Source organism: Crocodylus siamensis, chromosome 3 (genome assembly GCF_052110815.1).
Source record: "Crocodylus siamensis isolate JL-2025a chromosome 3, ASM5211081v1, whole genome shotgun sequence".
NCBI lineage: Eukaryota > Metazoa > Chordata > Crocodylia > Crocodylidae > Crocodylus > Crocodylus siamensis.
Window position 1 is genome coordinate 146,417,881 of NC_143397.1, and position 24,273 is coordinate 146,442,153.

At 40.3% G+C, this 24,273-nt stretch overlaps 1 protein-coding gene across 50 annotated transcripts in view; it reads left to right on the top strand.

Annotated features, from left to right (window-relative positions):
- LOC149868954 (uncharacterized) overlaps window positions 1-24,273 on the top strand; it is a 220,837-nt gene that overhangs the window by 155,373 nt on the left and 41,191 nt on the right. For 18 of the 50 annotated variants that reach the window (XM_090039433.1, XM_090039431.1, XM_090039436.1 and 15 more), the window contains 2 exons: window positions 6,856-6,908; window positions 9,536-9,637. The exons of 23 other annotated variants lie outside the window; for them this stretch is intronic. The gene's annotated coding sequence lies outside the window, so the exon portion shown is untranslated. The remainder of the gene's footprint in view (window positions 1-6,855; window positions 6,909-9,535; window positions 9,638-24,273) is intronic. 9 more of the 50 variants (XM_090039457.1, XM_090039456.1, XM_090039447.1 and 6 more) reach the window with 2 other exon arrangements.

Genomic DNA, 24,273 nt, shown 5'->3' on the forward strand with positions numbered 1-24,273 from the left:
CTCCCTCTATGCTCTGTGATTTTAAGACATAAAAAAACACACACAAAAGCAGGATGTTGCCATTAGCTGTTTCTCTGCTCCAAATACAGCATTTATACTTCTTAAGTGTAGAGTCTGCCAGACCTCTTTACCTCATTCCAGTCCCAGTCCCATTGCTAAGCTCAAATATTGGCTCTTTGAAATGTTATTTTTATTAATTTTCTTATACTAAAGACAGTGTTTCCCCTCTGGAATTAGTTTGCCAAAGATTCCAGTGACTCTTAAGCTGCCATGTTTCTTTTTTTCTTAGGAATGTAAGGGGTGAAATCTTTGTCAGTAATATATTTTGAAAGAGCAGATTTAGGACAAAGATAAATGATGAAGGATCATTATGAGAGATGGCTGACCAGTGAATAAAGAATCCTAGCATCCTTTTTAGTTCCAACTTAATATTTTTTATCAAGAAAACTACATTGGTTTTTGGGGCAGAAAATGTCTAACCTCAGAATTGCTGGTAAGAACTGCTTTTTCCCTTGTGGGCTTGGAGGCTGGAAGCATGGAATTCCACAAATATATTCTGAACATGAGCACAGCACTATATTTAGGATCTGGCACTTTGTGGTAGAAGACTACGTATGGCATATGAGCGCCCACTTATGAACTAAGAATACACATTGCAGCCCAGTTTGTCTTTGACTGATGTCATGCTTAAGAGTGCAGTGCTAAAACATAGCTTGAATTCCTCTTTTTGGATTCTCTCTACAGTTAAAAAAAAAAAAAAATAAAAAAAAAATCCCAGATTTTGATTAATCTTGTTACCTGAACCTGGTCAGCTGCTGCCAGCATATGAGAATATAGGAACAATTTAAAAGTTTTCTCCATAATGCATAGGATTTGTTTAAAAAAAATTCTTAAACCAAGCCACCTTTACAGATGACAACTAGGCTCTTGCTTAAACCTTGCTTAAAAAAGAAGTAAAAATTAACTGGACTGTGGTTGTAAAATACATCCATTACTGTAGGGACTTCTTTTGCTTGGCAATTTTCTTCTGCCATATGAAGAACACAAGAGGAGTATAAATAAAAGCAATCATGATTTTTTTTGTTTTGTCGTGTTTTTAAAAGGAAAAATAAGCCAGCATTTTCCACTTCAACAAGGCTTTTGTTGACAATCTTGAGAACTGTCAAATTTAATGGAGAAATTTTAATTGCCCTATCAGCTAGGAAAGAAGTCACTTCGCAGCCTGAAATGTGAACGTGGAGAGTCGTCACATTCTTGGCTTTTCTGAATGGAAGTGCTTAAAATACAAAGTGGTTGGAGAGCAGCAGCTTCAGCCTTGCTTATGAGCAGGACACTATGTGCCATTCTTGAACTTCCTGTGTCTGTGCCCCAGCATATTACGGTACAGCAAGAGGAAATGCTCAGCTTTGTGAAATTCTTGTCATGTTCCGTCTTCCGTAGCCCTTCATAAGGCTGGAGTCCATTGATTACGGGTAGGTAGGGAAAAGGGTAGTAAACCTTCGGGCCAGATTGCTTACTAGGTTTTGGTCTCTCACACTTGTAACAGCCTTTACTAAAGTTAAAATACAGAATAAAGGAGGAGACAAAGGATTTTGCAGAGATCAGGGCACTGAACAAGGACTTGGGTCTGAGACCCATGTTAGATTCCCTGGTCTGTAACAGATGCCTGGTTTGACCTTGCTGGGTTTTGATTGTAGCCATGCTGGTCTAAGGACATAGGCAGGCAAGGTTCTGAGTAGATGTGATCTCTTTTATTAGACCAGCTGAGTAGTTAGAAAAAGTTCTTAGCAAGTTTTCAGGTCCAGTCACCTTTTTTTAGGCATAGATAGACTGTGTGCCTCAGTTCCCCATCTGTGTAATGGAATTAATCTGCCTTTCTTTACCTGGGTGTTGTGACAGAATCAGATACTACAGTAACTGGAGCAATACAAATACTTGAGAGAGAGAGAGAAAGATAGATAGGAGAGGCCAGGATACAAATTAATCTAATCAATTGTTGTGAAATTTTATACTGAATTTTTTTTAAAATTACATAATGAATATCTATTATGTACATTGATACATAATTTTAGATGTGCCACTGGAGACTGCTTTCTTATTATTTCAACTATCCTGAGGGGATTTTCCCTTCAATAACTTAGAGAACAAGCTCTCCTTACAGAATATTTATAGGATACCAAGATTAGGTGTCTTAGTCTTATTTCACTTCCATGCTTCAAAGGAACCAGGTTTGGATTTAGAACAATGGAGTAATGGATTCCTAATTCCTCTCCACTTGAAAATGTTAGGTTTAAAAGAAGAGAAAATATTTTGTTTGTTGATGCTCTTCATTTTTTCAGTGCTGCAGCCAGCAGCGCTCTCCAGCATGTTTGCTCTTTAAGAGAAGGCTGTAAGCTAAATAACCAAGAGCTTTCGAAAATGAGGCCAGATTAAAGTGAGAGGATTGGATTGTGTTTTTTTTCCCCACTCTGCTGAAAAATAATGTGCCTGCTCTTCAGATTGTCCATCCCAAAGACAAGAGCATGGTTATATGGCTTCTGGCTTTTTATGTAAGATCACTCGGTGACAAATGCTGGAAACTGGCCTTACAGTCTGCCAGTCAGCTGTCCTGTTTGTTTTTTATAACAATCCATCAACAGGCCAGAGGTAGTCATTATGCCATCAAGCATTTACACTGAGCCCAGCAGCCTAAATGAGCAGAAACAGTGTTTTAGAACTGTTTTTTTTTTTTTTTTTCCCTTCAGCAGTACCAAATTTTGTTCTAATATTAGCAGTACTCATGTCTGAAAGCATCTTACTAATGTAGTCAAGTAAAAACTTTGGAGAAGCTACCAAATACCAAAATGGAATAGATGAAAGTCTTAAAGATGGAAGATGGCAAAGAGGAAGGAAAATCATAGAATCGTAGAAGTCGGGTCAGAAGGGACCTTGTAGATCTTCAAGGTGTGGTTTCATTCATTAGTAAACCACATTGGTTTACAAAGATCCAGTGACAGTGATGCCCATGTTGCTAAACCATAGTTTTAAAAACACCTCCCCTCCAGTCCATTTTGTACCACTGTGTGCTGTGTTTTTAGTTACCATAGAGCAGTCTATATGCTTGAATTGTGTGTATGCTGGTGTTGATGGTGGTATTACCTGAGGTGTTTGTAAATGCAAGAGAAAGGAAGGTGTTTGCTCTGTGGAATACAATATGCTGGAATATGACAGATTTTTTTTTCAACCATAATATTTTGGGGATGTGATAGTATATCACAGAGAGAATTAATTAGGTAGGGGTTTTTCCTAACACCTGGAGCTCATGCTGTTGCTACTTCTGCTGTTGGCTAGCTGTTGTTTTTCATAAATCACCCTGTCAGGAAAAAAAATTAAATCAAGTGAAACTATGGAAAAAAAGAAGTCATGGCTAGGGAGGAGGAAATCTACATCTAAATATTTAACTACCACCCAACAAGTTCAGAATCCTCAAGAATTTCCATTTTCCTTGGCTTGTTTCCTTGGCTGTTAGCTTGGAAAAGAAACTTGCCTAGATGATTATATTTAAAAAAAATAATTTCATTTTATTTTCTGGATATTGAAAAAAGTAATAAAGGAACTAAACCGGAAATGTGTCCTGTCATGTGGCTTATGGTTCCATCTCTGGCCTTAATACAGGCCTTTCATCCACCCCAGGGACCTACTCTAATGCATACAAATGAGGCCTTTCAAGACCAGTCTTTGATAGGGTTATTTTCTTTCAATTTCATTTTAATCATGCCAACTCTCATTTGACATTTGGTTTGCACAAGTAACTTTACAAGTTCTGTGGAGCTATTGTTTCTAGCACAGTTATTAAACAATGACGGAGGATTGGAAAGGGAGGAAGGAATCATACCTCCCACACAAACAGATGCCTCTTTCAGTCTATGTGCAATAATACTGCATTACCATTTCACATACTTTTTCCAACTGACATAGACCACACAGTTTCTGAGAACAACTCCAAAGTCCTGTGGGTCCTCTTCTGTAGCCCGTAATGACTAGCATTAACAAGTAGTGTCAGTATGTTGAACAATGGTGGAACCAGGGCCTAAGAAAGGAATGAAATGAAGTTTGTGTTGCCGTGCTCTGTTTTAATTTTTTCAGCAGTTGTTATTTACAAACTCATGCATTAGTGTTTATAGTGTAAGTGTCTTTAAGAAAACCTTTTGATTAAACTTGACTGGTTCATCTTGTTCTTAAATTCCTTTTGAAGAAGATAAAAATAGATCTCAAGGACCACCATGTCTTTCCCAGGGGAATTCTGTATTTTCACTTCAAGGCTTGCATTGACAGAGTCCATTCTTAAGCAACAAAACCAAATTAAGAAACAGCCCAGATATCTTCCCAGTATTTCAGGATAGTTGGTTGGAAAGTCATTTCTTCTGAAATGTAGGCAGAAAGATTTTGTTTGACATTTCTTGCAAGTATCTTGAGTTTCCAGGTGCACTGTATGTACCTGGGAGAATATAAGCATGAATTCACTAACTTCTTTACTGAGTGAACCAAGATGATTTTTTGCTTGTATATAGAAAATGCACCTGAATTGCTTTAAGAGTGGAGCGTGAGCCCTTGTTTTTTAATTTTGTTATGCATGAAAGAAAGGAGGAATGCTGTTAGGATAAACATCTGGTTTTAGCAAATCATTTGTGTAAGTGGTAGGAGATGGTCATCTACTGAAAATACATTATGCTCCTGTGTTTATCAATCAGTTATGTATATCTTCTGTGTTGGCTGAGTTGGGTAGCATTGTTCTTCTACACCGCATGGGATGAATTAAGAAAAGAGTGTCTTGTGTTTCACCTTCAAATCCCTCTTCAGGGATTATACGAACAGGTCATATACGAACTGAGTCAGAAAAACTAATTCCACTTGTACCAGTCTACATGGAGGGCTGATTCCTTTCAGACTCTGCTTTGGCTTGAACTGCAGCATTTTGTCAAACTGTAAAATTCCTTCGTGTTGGTGCAGAACAGAGCTCCTCTCCCCATATGGAGTCTGATTACAAAATATTTTATGAAGTCACTTTAGAAGAAAAAGGTACCAAAGGGATGGTTAGCTCCACAAATTCTTTTGATCAAGGCCAGGATTTATCTAAATCCTGGGCTTTAGAGGTCATGAAATGGAGGCAGTGGCACTTCACTGATCTTTTGTCTTGGAAGCTTATGTTTTCGACTAGTATTATTCACCCAAAAAACCCCAACCTACTTCATTCCTACCTGTAATCATCAAAATTGTACATCTGTTTCAGCAATTGTAGTCTGGCAACTTTTGTAAGATTTTAAGACAGATTCCTCCCCCTTTTCTAGCTCCCACGAATAGCACCACAATGTTTATTCAGGGTTGATTTGAAATTTACAGCAGTCTTTCTACTTATCTCCTAATCTTGGGTGTGATGCTCTCACAGGTCTTTAGTGAGATGCTTTAAGAGCTACCATAACATTTTTATTTTTCCTTTTTCCAGTGGAAGTTGTTTTTTTTTTTTTTAAATTTATTTGTGAAGGCTGCTGTCGTGCCTTTAGGGAACTGTAGTAAGAAACGGTTCTAATTTCTAAATCCTGGCCAGACTAGACCTTTCAGAATGCATCTTAATCTTTCTTCTTGAGAGGGGCAGTAGTCCACTACAGGTGATATAATCAAGCTGTGGGGAATGGCCTGCAGCTCTGAAGAGGCAATAGGACAACATTTCAAAGAAACCTATTTTATTTTTTTTATGCACGATACTGGGTTTTTGGTTTTTTTTTTTAATTTTAGAAGAAGTGAAAGAAATTCACAAAAATGGATACTTCTCAAGAAAAGCATTGCTTAGTCAAATACACAATTTTACATCAAAAGTGGCATTGTTTTTTACCATTTCTCTTAGTATAACCTGTTTTATCCTATATATTTTTATTAATGTTTGGGAGGAATTCTTTTTATCACATGATTTCTCTATGCTGTGCAATCATTGCTAACCTTTTTAAAAAAAGACTTTCTCCTTGTTTTTCCTGGTCTGTCTAAAATTCTGAAGACTGCAGTAGCCAAAGTATGATTGGAGGAATTGTCAAATTTTCCATGATGTGTACATGGCAATTGGCAGATAGCTTAGAGAATTCTCCCTTGCATACTGTATTAGGCTATTAAATTATTTTTCCGTGTTGCAATTATGATTGTGTCCTAGTTCAAACGCATAGCAAAGAGGTAGTCTCTGCTGCTAAGAAACACTTCTTAGTCCTGATTCTTGATTTGGTTGGTCCAGCAGACCAGTCATTTTGGTAGTAAAATTAATTTAGCGTTCACTGGCTACATTTTTTGTATTTTTGTACTAAAAGCTATTTCTTACTCGTCCTACTGAAAATTCCCTAGATTATATATATATATATATATATATATATATATTTTTTTTTAAAGTAACTTTTATTTCACAGTTTTTTTCTGTTGGCTTATTTATTGCTTATCAGGGAGTTTGCACTAAGACAGTGGTTCCCAAACGCTGACAGGTTGTGCACCACCAATTTAAAATGATACAACTTTAAGTACCAGCAGCAAATTTTTGTCATATAAAGTAATCATAATAAATCTGTTAACATGTACCACTGACAGGTTGTCTACATACTGCTGGTGATACCCGTACCACAGATTGGGAACTGCTGCACTAAAAATTAGTATGGAAAAGGCCCTTGATGGGTCATGTGTAGCTAAGCAGTATTCCTTTGTTTTAAGCTTTCAGCTCTGTAAGGGAAGAAAAATTAAAGTCCTTGCTTGTTTTGACGTACTGAAAAAATTATGAAAATACTTCTATTAATGTTTGACTTTTAATCATAGACTTTTCTTTCTCTCAAAATGGCCTTGCCTTAGCTGGGAGAAGAGCTTTTACACAAGGACATTTCCCATGCGATAAGGTACCCAAGGTATGTTGTATGAATGGAGGGATATGTCTGTGCTCTGATTTGTAAATATTTTCTCACTAATGAATGAGCAAATAATGCCCATCGTGTGAATCGTATCCTCCCACAGCGATATCTCAAAAACAGCATTGTGGGGTGAGAAGGGGAACAAAAGGGTGGGGGAAGGACTCAGAGTAGCTTCTGCTAGACTTTTCCTGGGATCTCCTTGTGGGTGTCTGTGGCTCACTTTCAGAACTTCTGGATTTGGAGAGATTTGTAGGTGGCCAGGATAATCTGTTACGAGCTCCCTGATACTACAGCTCCTTTGGGGTCATGTCATTTTTCCAAGGGATACCCAACTGAAGGCTGCTACTAGCATCTGCCCCTTCTTTGAGCAGGATTTTTAAGTAGAAGGAAGCAATGGGAAAACAGATGGAGGCTTTTCTGTCTGGCCACAAGTTCTTGACCACATGCAGGGCTGCTAGGGAGACCTTGCTTATCCAGCAGCTTATATTGTATGGGTGAAACCCACATGTGGGAGGTCTTCTGTTTTTTTTTAAGTACCTTTGTAAACTAATAGAAAATCTGGATGCACTCTGAATTTCCTATTCAGGGTAGGGCTGGGAGGCTAGGAACTTTGCAGTGCAACAAGGCACAGATGTGGAGAAAGTATTTTATTCTCTTTTAATTGCATTATAGTAGAAACTAAGGGCCCCAGTTGGAACTGTACCCTAATTTTCTTGGATGTTGTACAGGTACATAGAAAAAGATAGCTCCCTTTCCCAAAACACTTACAGCTTCCCTTAAGATGAAACATGACCAGTGGAAGTAGCTAACAGATGGAGAGAGGTGGGATGGTATCAGTAAAGGGAAAGGGTTGTTGCAGCACTAATTAAATGCATAGCTTTCTGAGCATTTCAAAAGCTATAAATATGTAGCAGCCCTGTATTTGCATCCGTGTGATGCTCATGGGCTCCAAAGGTTGGTTCATGTGGGGAAGAAGAATAGTGACCAAAAGATAATTTTTGGTGCTTACAGTAATTAATCTGGCAAAATTACGCAAAAGGCAAGTCTCCATATATGAAAGTATAACAACAACTTCTCTAGTCATAAGTTGCAGATAAAATAATCGTGTTTTATTTATTGCAGAAGTCAGTTCCATAGGCAGAAGATGGCAGACTGTCTTTCTACACAGTATTTCTGGTAGTCTGTATCAGCAGGAAGGAAATGAAAAGCTTTATTCATTATGGACCTGATTCAAAGCTCAGAAAGGCCTATGTGGTAGAGGCCTTTCCATTGACTTTAGTAAGATTTGGATTGTGCCCTAAATGAAGGTGTCTCCAAAAAGTAGCAAAGAAACAATCAAACTGAGAAGCCAACTTCACTGATGGTTGATTTAAACTAACCAGGTGGGGTGCCAAGAACAGTGTAGCTGTGGCAGAATAGGGAACATGCGGGCTGCAAAAAAAAAAAAAAAAATCCCAAAAGTGGGTAAATGGTTCTTTGCCCATGCAGACTTCTGTGTTGTCCTGGCTACACTGGTCTATCTGTGTTTTTTCTGAATTGTCCTGCCTCTGCTGCCCAGCCGTTTCCTGGTCTCATCTTTCAGACCTATCTTCATTTCTTTTTCTATACTTATAATTCTTCCATTTCTCTGTCAGTGTTTTAGCTTTGCTTTTCAGTAAGATATATTTTGCAAGAAAAATAAAGTAGAGTTCCACTTCACTTAGTATAGTATGAGGCCTTCAACTTTTCAAAGTAAAATGGCAGGCAAATACCGCACCCAGTGGAATTGTGGCCAGTGGAGGGTCATCAGATTTGTTTTATCTTTCTTTTTCCACTGCCCACTTCATACCTTGCAGGATCAGCATAAATAAATGCTTTTTTCATGGTACCCTCTAAGGAGAGCTACTGAGCATCAGACCATTAAAGCTGTACTGTTCTTTCCAATAAATTGTTTGCAAATCCGATCAGTTTTGCTCTTGCTTAGAGCACATGGGACAGCAGTGAAAGTGGCAATGATATTGTAAACCTCTTTTGTGGCTACCTCAGCAGCAGCAGCTTAGGTTCTGGTTGTCCGAATAGCTGTGTCCTCACTGATAGAAAAATAGTGTTTTTACAACAGGATAACTAATGATCATTAATAACAGCATAGCAGAGACATAGGAGTTAAGTTTTACAGTGAGGTAAACTATGTGCAGTTAACCATAAATGATTGGTAGAGTACTGTGCTGACTTGCCTACTTATCTTGGGGTTAAACATGGACTTTGCCATGCCTGCATTTAGTTTTTTTTTCAGTTAGATAACTAAAAATGATTGCAGAGAATATTTTGCTTCAAGCTTGATTATTTCACTTGGACTTTCAGAATTTCATATTAAAATATAATAAAAAGCCCAAATGTTTTGACTTTTATGATGCAGCTCAGTTTTTAATTTTGCTAACGATATATTTTTTAATGATGTTTGCTGGCTGAGATGTCTATGGGACCAGGCAGAATTCATGGGGAGAATACCAATTTTTGCAGTTTTTCATTATATCAGCTTACATCACTGTGAAACAATAAATGTATTGAGTGCATTTCCCAATGGTAGATCAGGACCTCAGACCACAATGGGGAGGGATCTCACCTCCATCCATTTCTGTCACCAGCACCCCAGGCTGAACTGCTTCTCTCACCATCCAGTGCAACCTACATCTGACTGAGTAGCAGGAGGCCTGATGAAGTCACATGCGCATCACAGGAAAAGAAAGGTACTTAAATAAACAAAATAAAGAATCTAACAAGATAGATGTGTTTTTAGATGTGAGACTGTGCTAAGTTTTGTCAAGTTCATAGTTTCTGTGACCTCTTTGATTGCTGTGACAAAATTGTAGCCTTCAATAAATGCCATGTGAACTCAAAATGATAACATCCAAACAAGGATATTCAGACTTTTTTGGGTCAAATTTAAGTGAAATTGGAATGCTGGAAAAGAACTGTTCAGGTTCTTGCACTCTGTGTGCAACTAAGCAACACCTGTACAATGATAGACCTTTCAGAAGGTCTATCAGTGGATGCAAGTTCAGGCAGGGGTTAGATTTTTTTTTTTTTTTTTTTTTTTAAGCTGTCTGTGCCCTTTCAGATGGCTGTGTCAGAGTCATTTCAGTGCCACAGTGCTGCTTCCTTTTTTTTTTTTTTTTAACATAAAAAGTGATAGAGTAGTACAATTAAGGACTGTTAACTTGTTTCACTGAGCAAGGCTGTGAGAATTAGTGTGCTCTTTTGACACAATCACACAGCAGACTGCTCTACATGTGGAAATGGTGTTAAATGTCAAAGTAAAAGCCAGTGATTTTTACTTTTTTTATCACTCACCGGCAACTATTCAGATGCAGTCTATGTAATTATACCCAAAGGAGAGAGATCCCTATTTGTCACAAAGGCATCTTTAGTGCTATGAGTGGATGCTAATAGCACATCAGGGAAGAGAGTGTATGGTGTTTTATTAAGGTTCATTTGATCAGCTTTAAGTAATGACTTTAATGATTCACCAGTATTTATCAGGAACTGGATTGTTTTGTAATGTTCTAACTTATATCATCATTCTTAATATCTAGTTCTGAGGTCACGAAATGGGAGGAGTTGGTGCCTTGCAAATGACTGATGGGTTTAAAAGACTCTTCTTGGGTTTAAAAGATGCTTTTTTGAGGCTTCATTTCAGCTTTCGTTGATTTTTTTTTTTCTTGCTGCAAGCCAAAGTAGAAGTGCTAAAAGGATCTGACTAAAAAGGAACTAATGTTTAAAATATTCGTAGTACATAATATGGGGTTGATGAGATGTTAATGAAGAAAAATATTAGTGGATATCCTCTGGTAGAAAGCTCATTGAATATCATAAGAAGAAATACATCAATCAAGCCCCTTGTAGCTACTGTTTTGACCGCGGTTTCTGGTGCCGCAGTTACTGCAGGCTCTATGGGTGCCTTCACAGGTGCTCCAGGGCAGGGGCGACATTTTAATTAGAGTGGCTCCTGAGAGCTGCTCTATTGAAAGCTCCCACAGCATCTCATGTATTCATCATCCCGCACTTCAAAATGGCAGCAGGGGCGCTTTAACTAAAGCTCGTTCAATGGCTTTAGTTAAAGTGCCTCTGCTGCTATTTTGAAGTGCTGGGACACTGAATACATGTGATGCAGAAGCTGCTGGAGCATGCTAATTAGCATGCTTCAGCAGACTATTGATTGAGTCTGTGCTGATGTGTGCTAATTGGCACACACCACAGCAGGCATCTGGCACATGTATAGGTACACTATGACTAATGCAGACTGTCAAAAAGCCTGAGACTGAATCAATTCAATCTTTTCAGGTTAGTCTAAGCTGTGTAGATTGAACTGATAAGCAAGTGGCCAGATGTTCACTTTTGATTCTAGATATGCAGCCACATGTCTGCAGTGGCTCAGCCCAGGAGCTGGTGGGGGATAGGGGTGCTAGAGCACACCTTGCTGCTCAGCTGGAGCAGATATCTTGGGCTTAGACGAGCCCACCCACCCTGTGAGGGGGAATTAGTGGGGGAGGTACAAAGCATCCTGGGATGCTGGGGGACTATGAGTTGATTTGCATCTAGAGGGGATCTGGGATAGGTTCAGTAAACCCACTTAACCTAAATCAGTTAAGGCTGATACTGCATCCTTCCAGGTTTATCTTAAACCAGTTTCGGCCATTTTGAAAGTGGTTTATGTGCACTGAACTTCTGTTGTTTTACAGATTTGAACTGGCTTCTGATCACTTACACCAGTTTGTGTAATTTCTGTCTCTAGCCCAGCATTTGCCAACCTTTGTCACTGCAACACACATGCATGGCCTCCCCTACCCCATGGCACACTGGCCGAATGAGGGGGTGGCGAATGGCTGAACGCCACAGAGCGGTGGGGAAGGAGGGGAGGAATTGGGTGGTGAGTGGCTGAATGCTGCAGACTTGTGGGAGGGGGGTGAAGTGGGTGGCACGATGTTTGAATTGCTGGCTGGAGCCATGCCCCCCTCCATCTGTCTGGCTGCCCGCAGCAGCAGCAGGTGGGGGGAGTAGCTCCACCGAGGCAAGAGATGTGGTTCCAGCTCCAAATGCCACCGCACACCTGGATGTGCCATTGTGCCATGCTACACCGATTGGGAAATGCTGCCTTAGCCCATGTCTTTGTCTGCCTTCTTGTTGAATCTGATTTTGAATTCCTGATTCCCAAGTCTGTTCTGTTGTTTCCTTGCCATGGATTCATTCCTTTCCTTTACATTCTTCAGGTGCTTAAAGACTGAGCCTGTGACTGAGCCTGTGTTTGTCAGATGAAGGTTTAGACAAGTCAGATGTAAAATAAGAATAAAGTCTTTGTCTAGATTTTTATCTTAACCCAGCAGAGAGATATGGTAAGAGAGGAGGCTTATGCTGGGTGGTCTTGATGTTAGATGCTGCAGTGAGCACACGTTCACATTGGATAGCAACCTGAGGAGAGAAAAGAAATCCTAAGATTCTGAAATGAATGTCAGTTTAGCCAGGTGAGAGGCCCATTACTGTTTGAAAAGTCCCCCAGTAAACCTTTTTGGGGATTGTTTATTTTAAAATCAGAAGTAGATAACAGTAATGAAGTCTGGAATACCTTATTCAGTGAGTAAAAGTCCGATTTATGCATTAGTAAAGGCCTGATGGAAGTAAAGCCTCATCACTCTTTATACTCTGCCATGTATTTATTTGGTTTTCACAATCCAGGTGTGTAGTGGGACATGGAGACCCGGAGCATTCCAGTGACATGGAACAGTTTATAAAGAAGTGCATTAATGGAGCTGTGACTGAAGTGATTTCATAGTTTACTTTTAGGTGCTACAGATCTGAGCTCACTAATGGAAGGAAGGGGCAGGAGGGGAAGGTTTGCTAGGAGGGAGGTTAAGCTGAGGTTATCTGCACCTTTCCTCATGCTTAGAAGAGTTAACAGAAAAATTCACTAAACTCTGTAAACACACACAAACCTAGCCCTAAAAACACATGGAGATCTCTGAGGCTTTAACATCAGCTGAATCCTGAAGAAGCGTACCCCACTTTTTTCCAGCGCACATTGGAAGGCTAGTAAATATTATTTCTATTTCCAGCTGATGGAGTGGAAATAGGAATTACATTTTCTCTTTTCTTACTAGTTGTAAACTTTATTATAATATTATCCTGTCTTTCCAGCTCTCACCTACCACAAACTTTATAATTGGGCCAATTCTGGCACTCCTTGCCCCAGGCAGAACTCTTATTGAAGTCTCTTGGAATTTTGCCTAAGGACTTAGTGATGACTGCAGGATTTGGCTCATTTACTTCGAAAGGCAGCAGTGTTTAAATAGAAGTTTCAGCAGTAGCTTGATTTGGCAAAAGTAACTTTAGCAGTGTCTCTAGTTTCATGGAGATGGAGGATTTTCAAATAGGAGTGGTTTGAGATTTGCATGTCAAACAGTGTCCTGAGAGGAGATTTAAAATGCATTTTGGAGTCCTCTGCTAGCTCCACACTTTTTGATGATCTCTTATTTTAGGACAAAATCTGGAAGAGGTACATTTCTTTTCCACTCCTTCATACTTAACCTACAAGCTTCAGACAACAAGATGAGCCATTATTCTTTTGAAAGGAAAAGTTATGACAGCTAGGTTGTTAATCGGGGAGAACTGGTTATGTGCAAGTGGCATGAGAGAAGTAGCTGATTCTGTCTTTGCGGCATTAACAAAATATTACAGGAATAAAAAAGTTGCTTAAAAATAAAACATTACTTGATTAGGCATCGATTAAACAGGATCAAAGTGAAATCTGCTCTTGAAATGTATTTGCATAATGTTGTAGATGTGACCCCAGGCTTCAACACAGACTAGTGCCATGCTTTCAACAAACTGTCCTCTCTCTGCAGGGAGGTGTACTCTCTAGATCAATGGTTTTCAGCCTTTTTAGGCTTAAGACACTCCTTTTAAGACTTCTGGCAGCAGCACTCTATAAATTTTGTGAATTGTGGCATCCTATTTCAAGCACTACTATATTTCTTCATGTACAACACATACCTTTCACTTTCCAAATTGGGGTGCATGTATTAAGTGGGGAAGCTGTTTTCTTCACTGAAAAAGAAGCATGTCTGGAACATTGCATGTGCCATGCAGCTGTCAAGATGGCCCCTTGTGTCTGCTTAGCAAGTTAACAAAGTGGAGTCCTATGTTGATGCTCTCACAGCTGTAGTGATTGTCTGAGCACTGCAGCTTAGGCCTGAAGCAGCAAGTGGGCTGCTAGTAGTATCTTGATGAGGTTTGTGATGTGGAAACAACACTACATTTACATGAACTTTTATATAAAGAACTACTTACAGGAGTGGTGTAAAAAATACAGGCCACAGGCTGGATACAACTCAGGGAGCTCTGTCATCTGGCCTCTAATGCTTTCCTTGGGTCTCAGGAGTGACCCACAGGTAGCCTGCTGAGGGCATGCCAGATGGCTGTCCTTGGTGTCCACTCCAGCATGCATCCCGGAGTGGCCACTGTGCAGTACAGACCAGGAGCCACTGCAGGGCTGCAGCTGCCTCTGCTAAGCTCCTGTTCCATGACAGGCTGGATGCATGATCTGGGGTTCCCTTGCTCAGGCACTGAACCCTTGGTGCTGCGTGAGGCAGATGAAACCTCTGTCTGGCCCACAAGCCCTGTTGGGGCCCCAGTGGCAGGAGGGGGGGATGGTGTGAGCAGCGATGCAAGCAGTGCTGGCTGTTTTACCTCAGTGCACGTGGAGGAGGTGGGTAGGATGGGATGGGCTCGGTATGCATTGCCCAGGGTGCAGCACAGCCATGGGGCAGCTAAGCAGGACAGTACTGCACGTGACATTCACTGTAGCTGCTCCAAAACATAGGTGGGTTTGGACTGTGGGTCCAGTTTAGCCTCTGGGCTGGCCACACACCATATGACGTCCTTGCTTCACAGTAAAGAAGTAACTGTCTTGTTACCACCCTTGCAAGGGTCTGAGGCCTCTCCTTGTATGACATAGGTTTCTGACAGATGTTAAATTTAAAGGTGCAATAGGATATGATGCACCATCCCAATAATCACACCTCCTGCTATGCTGCATGTGCATCATGATCCTGGGCTCCCCCTGCACTGCTGAAGAAGAGCAAGCTTTGTTCACTCATGCTCCTGTGGCTGGGAGTCCTGATCAGAGGATTGGGGTTCCCAGTTGAAGGAGCACAGGGGATCCCTTGATTCCTGTATGCTCCCGCAGTTGGTAGTCCCAGTCAGCTGATTAGGGCTCCCAGGTTGGGGAGTACATTGGACTAAGGACAGAAATGACACACAAACCAGTATAAGTGATTGGAAACTGGTTCAAATCTGTAACACAACAGAAGTTCAGTCATATAAGTCACTTTCAAAATGGCTGAAACCAGTTTAAGAGTTTAACTTCTGTTCCAGTTCCCCTCTAGATTCAAGTTAACTCAGTTCCCCAGTATCCCAGGATGCTTTGTACCTGCCCCACACACCACACCCGCTAGCAGGGTAGGCAGGCTAGTTTTGGCCCAAGCTCTCTGCTCTAGCAGGACAGGGAGGCATGCTCTAATACACCTGACTTCTGGCCAGGGCCGCTGCAGGCATGTGGCTGCATTTTCGGAACCAAAAGTGAATGTCTGTTCACTTGCTTATTGGTTCAGTTTTCTCAGCTTGGACTAACTTGTGAAGACTGACTCAATCAGGGCTTTCTGCCTATCTGTACTTAGCCTTGGATCTCTTGGCTCCCTTGTGTTTCTGTGGCTGGGAGTCCTTGCCCTTCAAGACTCCAGTGCCCTCCTGAGGCTGGGAGTGCTGGTTGTCTGATTAGGGTACTCAGCTGGGAGAGCACGTCAGAGCCCTTGGTTCCCATGGGGCCTGGCAGCTGGTAGCTTGGGTCCCATGCACTCCTGTGACTAGGCACCCTGGTCAGCTGATCATATGCATGTTCTGGGATACACATATTAATGATCCATGGATTGTCTTTATTTTGTTGTGGCACATGTTGATTGTTGCAGTAGTAGAGATGAGTTGACAGGTCTTGCATTTATTTTTAAGGCAGGGCTGGTCCCATTAGATTCTGATGAGCCGGGCCATCTAAGGGCCAGGAGTGGGATGGGGGAGGGTACCAGGAGTATTTCTACCAAGGTTTGGTCCTTTTTTTGACTATAGGCTGTAATTGTTTACTGGTTCAGGTGTGGGATGACGGGTGATAACCAAGGGCATGCAGTCAGTGGGTATTTTCTTGTATTTTGGAGTAGGTTACTGTAAGGTATTTGGGTGACTTTTTCAAAGATATGGTCTATTTCTCTGCTGGTGCATCCTTGCTGGGTAAAAGCAGTTTGCGTTTTGGTGAGGTGGGTGCCGGGAGTTTTCTCCTCAGAGTAGTTGCAATGATTATGGCATTGTGTGCAAATAAATTGCAAACAAAACAAGGAAATATCAGTTTACTGTTACCTAATATCCAGATCCAGGTCCCTAAAAAGAAATGGATTCAAAATCCTTACAATTTATTGGAAGGAAAATACAACCCTGAAGCAAGGACTTTTATAGCATGCTGGCGATAATGATCAGCTTAACCATCAGCTTTGATTAATGATGACAGAGGTGGATCTCGTTTGTGAATCTCCCTTGTTGGTTTTAAATCATTATTCATTTATAGGCTCTTAAAAATAATTTAAACTAAATATTATTAAAATGTAATCAGTTTCAAGAGACATTAGGGATCCAGTGAGGGAAAACGTCTGTCCGTACATACATCATAATTTTCTTTCCTCCTTTTCCTTGGCATACTTGGAGGGAACCTACCTTAGATATACTGATGCTGAAAAGGTGTCATGGTAAATAGGGTTATTCTTGCTCTGCAGGGCATGGTTTAGGCCAAGGGCCAGCAATGTTTTGGGCAGAGTGCCAAAAACATCCGCAATCTTAACTTGTAAGATGTTGGCGTGCCAGGGTCAGATGGCGGGAGAGTCACGAGGGGCCCAATCCTTGTTGTGGCCCCTTCCCCACTGTCTGCTCTGAGGCACACATGCTAAGCAAAATGCCTTTGTGTGCTGCACTGGCACCCATGCTGTGGTTTGCCTCCCCTGGACTAGGCTGATGTGATGTAATTTAGGATGGTAGGAGTGTTATGTTTAGGGTTAAATCAGAACTCTGAGTGTTCTGTCATCACAGTATGTGTGCGCCAAATTCAACTGGGGATTTTAGACTGTCAAAAAATGAAGAGAAAGTGATCCTACACACAACTATTGTGACAACACTCAGCTTACGTTTACCAATTGATTTTTGTGGCTAGGAGGATGGGAGATGATGATGCTGGGGGCCAAGAATAAAACTTGGTGAAAAGGCCACATCAGTGCATCTTGGCAAGCTAGTTCAGTGGCTTCTGTAATTATACTGGTGCCTTTTGTATGTGTGTCTTTTCCACTGAGCTAAAAAAAAAAAAAAAAGGCTCTCTCCTAACTGCTCTGTCTCCCAGAAGACAAACCACTTTTGCACTCATTGTTTTTCTTCCTATGGAATCTCTGGTTGAGTCTCCGTTCTGTATTTTGTTTGCTGACTCCACCAGTACTCTTGGCATGGCTGTCTTGTCTCCTACTCAGATCACAGAAGGCTTGTGAGGACAGGCACTATCTGGAAGAATTTGAGCTATATCCCACTTCTGCATGGCTAGATTAGCATTCATGCTCACCGATTCACTTGTTCATAATGGCCCATTGCATGAAATAACCAGAGCTCATACTAAAATGTACTTGGGATCACGTGTGGTCAGAAATGAAATGCTTGCTTTCTACTACCAAGCGTCTCTCTAAATTTCCTGTGGTGAATTTTGAAAGCCAGAAAGATCTGTGGGGAAGAGGTTGACAGTGCAGGCAGGGCAGTTTATTCTCTCCTTCCCTCCCCCTCCTTTTTAAAAGGAGGAACAGATTATGAACCACTCAAAACAAGACTTTGAAATTGGTGTTACAATTGATGAAAAACCAGTAGGTCTAAGTTTTTTTTTCATTTTTTGTTTGAGAAATAATGCATTTACCAGTTTAAACATCTACCTAGAACTTCCATTGTGGAAGGAGTTGTACGCACAGAACTAAGGCAGAATTTGTAATGGAGAGTGACACCGTGGATTGGAAAGGTTTTTTTTTGATATAGTAGAATAAAATGGCTTGCTGGAAAAATGGAAACTAGAAAATATTTTCTTATTTCCTACTTATTTCATTTTTTCCCCGTAAGTAGTATAGAAATTTGTTTTTTAATCTCTAAAAGCTAAGGAGCCAAACTGTACAATATCCAGAAATATCAATAACCCAACAGGTTGTTCTTTACATTGTTATATTATATTGGGCTGTTTACTTTATGCAGCACTTTACAACTTTCAACTCAAATCTGTGTGCTAGGATATCTGTGTGTGTTTAAAGATAATGTTTTCATTCCACTTTTCTGTGGCGGTCTTTTTTTCTCTCTTCTGCTTCGTTTCAGATATGCTGTATTTTCTTTTTATTTCTAGTTCAAAACAAAAGCTTGGGTTAAATGTAAAGTTTCCAGATTTTGTGTTCATTTGAATGCAGACCTTATGTGTTGGACCAGCAGTTAGGTTTCTGCTGCTCAGCTCTGTTTTATGACAGTTTTTACAGTGCAAATTCCATAACAATTAACATTCCTTCAGTCTGAGAATAACACTAATAGAGGCCTGTCTGGACTTAGAGAGGTGGAGAAGTAGGGCAGGAGTGGGGGCTTAAGGTGGAATTGATCAGGTCAGATGAGAAAAGCGAGTGGAAAGATGACAATGAAGATAAATATAAGTGTTCAGAAGGATAGAGAGGAAATTTAATGGCTTAATTTTGCTATCAGTTCTTCACTCCAACTATTTTAAGCCAGATTTTAAGATACTGGGTTTGGTTCCAAAAATCCAATATTTATCTATACCTTACTCTTAATTACTTAAAATTATGTGCAAATTTCAGATGTACTTAACAATATAGAATAATTTGCATTTTTCATTTTTGCTGGAATGCAAATACTGTTTTGAAATGTATCTTTACCACCTACCATCTCATTCAGACAAATTCTGCTCCCAATATGCACTGTTGTCTCAGACTTCCAGGCCTTGAAATCCAGCCCCAAATTGGTAGAGATAGCAAGATTAAATACTGTCTTTGTTCTCTGTCAAGGTGAATTTCAACCCAAGATGATAGATAGATATATATAGATATATATATATATATATATATATATATATAGATAGAGAGAGAGAGAGAGAGATTATATTTGTCTTTCTGCCAGCATTACCAGAAAGAGTTTTTAGGTAGGCTTATGAACTTGGTTCTGACATACTCTCAGGAGATGTCCACCAGAAAGTTTTAGCAAGACAGCGGCACTGACTTCAGTGTAATGGAGAAGGACTGGTGGTCGTGGTGCTGGTGCCGGTGCCCATCTTGTTCCTGACAGTCCAGCAATCAAGATGGTAACCAAGGACATGGGAGACCTAGGCTCTCCTGGCCCCAATCAAGCCCTGCTGGGGGAAGGTTGTGCAGACTGGCTCCAACTGGGCACATGAGGCTTGGGGTTGACAGGGGGCAGGGTGGCTATATCAATGGCCACCTCTCCCCCACTGCCGAATTTCCCGACATGTAGGGAGCCCCACAGGCCAGATGTGATGGCTCCACAGGCTGTTTTTGGCCTGTGGGCTGGAGGTTGAACACCCTTGTGGTAGCTCAGTGAAGAAGGCAGTCTTCGAGTGCGAGGGCTACTATTCCCCAATGCTGCTTATGGCTTTTATTCAATAACTTTTTAATACTATAGTTCTAGGTTGCCTCTTGCATGCTCTCCTTCTGGGCTGGAAATCCAGAGTAAGGATTTGGGGATTTTCACAGAGTTTGCGCACTTCTCAGGTGGAACTGAATCTCAACAGAGCTGAGGTACAGTTAGATGTCAAGATGGCTGGTCTGGATAGGTCCAGGGCAAGAAAGAGCTGTATATGAAATCTCAGTATCCTAATGATTTTGCTGCTGTTAAGGCTAGAAATGCATGTTGCCAAATGAGATGGATCAGCTGTACCAGGATATATCCCAGCACTGCTGATCTGCTTCAGTGGGTAGAACAAGCATCACCCATTATCCTGTCTGTTGATACTGTGGGACAGCAGGCATCATATTCTCCCAGGGCTTGAGAGGCTGGTCCTGTGCAAGATTGGGCCCCTCAAGCCCCAGGAATACCTGCCCAACTTTCCCTTCTTAGAGACATGCCGCCCCGCCCCTTCCCCCCCTTACCTGGGGTAGCTGGAGAGTACTGGAAGCTTCTACTCCAAAGCACATACACATCCACTGCTAAATAGTCAGCATAAATTAATAATACCACCATTGTTGCATTGTCCTGCCCTAAAGCCAGCAGATGTCTGCTGCACAAATTTATACTGCCTATGTTGCATCCACAAATTTGGGGTATTTGCTGTGCAACAAGAGGCATAGATACCCATTTGCTTGGCCGTTGTGGCACAAAGGTGGCAAAAGGTGACATCTGTTTCTACACTTAGGTATCTAAAAGCTGTGCAAGTCCTACTCAGATGCTTTATAAGTAGAATAGGGTCTGGACTAAAATACAGGATTTTGGTTGGGAAATAAAATATAGTGAAAAATAATAGAAGCTTGTACAGGCATGAATGGAATAAATTTAAAGCAAAAAAAAGGTTTGGTTTGTACTTTTGTTTATGATCAGATCACCTACTCTTCTCTTTCTAATGTAGTTTTTTCTTAGAAGGCCAGGCAGAGTGGCACCTTAAATATGAACTCTTTCAGAGAGGCATCAAGTTGTGTATGCAACAGCTTATTTCATCAGATTTATCTGATGCCATTTTTTCTTGTGGGTATAAAGAAGGAGCTTCTTTTTTAAAATTTAAAATGTGCAAACATTTTTCCATTTTAATAATCACATTTTTTCTTGTCTTGTTATTAGTAATGATCATGAATAATGGAGAAACAGCTTCCTAGGTTATAAAGGACATTACAAAAGTCCTGCTGTGAGTTAACTGTAAACTAAATTATGTTCAAATCATCAGCCTGGGGCATTGCTCTCCTGCTGTGTTTCATCCTTTCTCTTTCCCTTCCATGTTTTCTGATAGGCTTTGCACTCTAGTCCCTGCCAAGAAAACATTCAGAATTGAAAGAAAAACTGACTTGATTTATTGATTAATTTACTTGCAAAGAAAAAAAGAGACCGTTTTAAATCAATAGCCTGTTTTATTCTACGCGCTGTCACAATTCTAGGTTCCTTTATGAAAAAGAAATGTGACAGAAACCACTCTTTCATAATTATCGGTATGCTTAGCAAAATAGTGGGAAGATTAAAACACATGTTGAAATCAATTATTCTTTCAAATTTTACTTGCAGAAACTCTATCATTGCGTGTATACTCTCCTGCCAGTCTCCTGCCTTATGCACAAACAAACAGATGTTCCAAAGTACCTGGGATTTACTGTATTTTTTTGCCTACTGTAATGGCCCCCAATAAAACATACCTTTTTTTTGCAGAATGCTGATTTTTTTTTTTCCCAGAATCATGGCTGACTGTGACACAGAGTGAATCCTCTTGGGAAAAATAGTGTCCAGGAAGTGTGTGGCAGGCTTTCTCCTGTGATGCTCTGCATCCCTGGACACTCGATGTTGCACAGGGCTGGGCCCCAGACCCTTGCAAATGGCAATAACAAGACTGTTCCTTCCTTAGTATTAAGTAGCTTTTTATGTAAGGTAATGTAAATAAAATGTTGTTTCCACATCACAGCTACTACCAGAGGTCATTTGCTGCTTCAGGCTACAGTGCCCTGCCAACAGCTGTGTCTATGAGATGGTTAACTTGAGACTCTGCCCCTTTAGTTTGCTGAGCACACAAGCGGCAGCCATCTTGGCAGCTGCATGTCATGCACAGTGTCTCTAGGCATACTTCTTTTCCACCAAAGAAAACAGCTTCCCCACCTAAAACGCCCTAATTTGGGGGGAGGGGGGTGTAATTCCTGGGAAAAAGGTACGTGAGAGAAAATACAGTACCTTCAATTTATCTATGGCCCCATTACCGTAGCTCCTGTCTGTATGTTACAAAAAGTTTTTAAAATATATATTTTATCTTTTAAAATATACTTATTCACAGCATCCCTTTGAAGGTGGATTGTTATCTCAATTTACAGAGAAGAGGGGGAAAAGTGACATGCTTATGTTGCACAGTAATGCTGTGGCAGAACAGGGACTTGGCCACAGGTCTCTAAAGTTCCCTAACCACAGGGCCCTCCTTTCTCTGTAATGGGCATTGTCAACAAACTCTGGAAGTGGATAAAATGAATAAAGTGAAGGTTTCTCTGTTTTACCTCAAGGTCAGATACAGTGTGAGAGAAGAAAGGAAGGAAATAATTGCCATATATGGCAGAATTTTTAAAAGAAAGGGATATAAAAGGGAATAAAAATGTTACAGGCCAACTTTTTGACTGATGTCAAATGCAGCTACAGTATTTACGTTTGTAGTCATATGTGGGTAGAGAAATCAATTTATGCAGCCAAATAGCTTTTAAACTTACAAATGACACACTAGTATTACTGGACAGCTAAAAGCATAATTGCATGTTGTGTTCAAATGCTTCCATAATAATTTGTGAGCAGATTTACAGGAATACCAGAAGAAAGGTAAGCTGTCACAGTTACCCTTATGCTTCCTAGGGGGTAAAAAAACAGGCCCATGTGCTGAAGGGGATGATGTGTGGTCTTAAGGCATTCAGGTTTCTTGCAGTTGAGCCAGAGCTAGGCTCTTGTGAGCTTTTGACTTAAGAGAATTTCCAACCAGCTCAAATAAGACTGAATTCAAGAGAAAGAATAACAACTTCAAGTAAAGCTTTGGACCTGGATGTAAAGCAGTATCTCAGTAAACTATACCTCTGAGAGGTATGAACTACCCTTTTCATCTTCAGGCTGTTTAATTCTGGAACTAAATGATGCCTACTTTAAATTTTAACAGTTTTAGTTAATTCCCTGCTGATCACTTTAGCAGTAGCATCCAGCTAATGGGCAAATTCCACAACAACAAAGTTGTTACAGTCCTTCTGATGTGCCAACATTATCAAATGACCTCCCTGAAATACTCAAAGCTCCATGCTTCAGCTGCAGCAATTTCTTTTATGCAGTTGTGAAGTGTATCCCAAAAGTTTTAAAATGAAGTATGACATAAAAGAAATGGAACCAGATATAAAATTACATAAAACAAAACATGCTATGCTGAGTGGATGGTTTATTTCAAATTTTTCAGCGGAAAATGTCCCTCTCCTTCCAACTCCTTTCTCTCCACTAAAAGGAAATACAACTAAAGTTGTATTAGAGATTCCATTCTTTTGTTTATTAGAAAGCCCTAGAATCTTGGGATTTTACTGAATAATTTAGTTCAAACTTCTCTTAGAGTACAGAAGTGAAAATAAGTCATGGCATGGAAACTTTCATTAATATAGAGCAGTTTCCTAAAAGGTTTGGCAGATTTGGAGCACACGTCTGCTTTAAAGTTCCTGAGATCCTGCTACTTATTATATCAGATTGACTCTAGTGGAAAGTTACAGCCAGGATTGAATTTAGTCCACTGTTCTCAACATGAGTGTCAACTTAAGAGTGAACTATTTCAATGATTCAGACATAAGTATATTTAGAAAAGTGGATATTTGAATGCAGGCCAAAGTGCGTAAGTTCAAAAATTTTCCTTCTAAATTGTTGTGTTTTAAATGGACCAATTACTTAGCTTAGTTCTGAGATGTTACTGTTAATTCAGTCTCCGCTGAAGACTTTGCATAAAACCAGAAAAAAAAATCTTTTTACGGTTTGTAAAAGAACATCTTATCTTGAATGTTGGTATAATTGTACACATATTCAGGCATGATCCCCTTCCTCCCACCTGCACAAGCATACTGGGTAGTTTAAGCAAAAAAAAGGGGCACATTTGAAGCTATCACCATTTTGAACTAATTTTCTGTGGTTTTCTCATTGTTAAAGTAATTTTGTATATGATTTCCTTTCTTTATGATATATGCTGATGTAATCGTACATAAGTAAGAAAAAGACTGGAGTAGGAAAATAAAATTGTTTCATTATTGTTTTGGTCACCTTTGTGATTTGGTACTGTATTTACTCGACTATGAGACAGCCCCCTCCCCCCCAATAATTAGATTCTTTATATGGGAAAATTTAAATGTTTGTTATAATCCTCAGGTATAGAGTCTAATTATTGGAAATTTGCCTGGAATTTGTCCCCCTCCCACTAGTATAGCAGGGAAAATAAATCTGGGGGGTTAGGTAACCCACTTTCCCTCTGCCTCCCTTATCTTCCCCCCACCCCGCACCGTATTCCCCTCTACACTTCTTACTG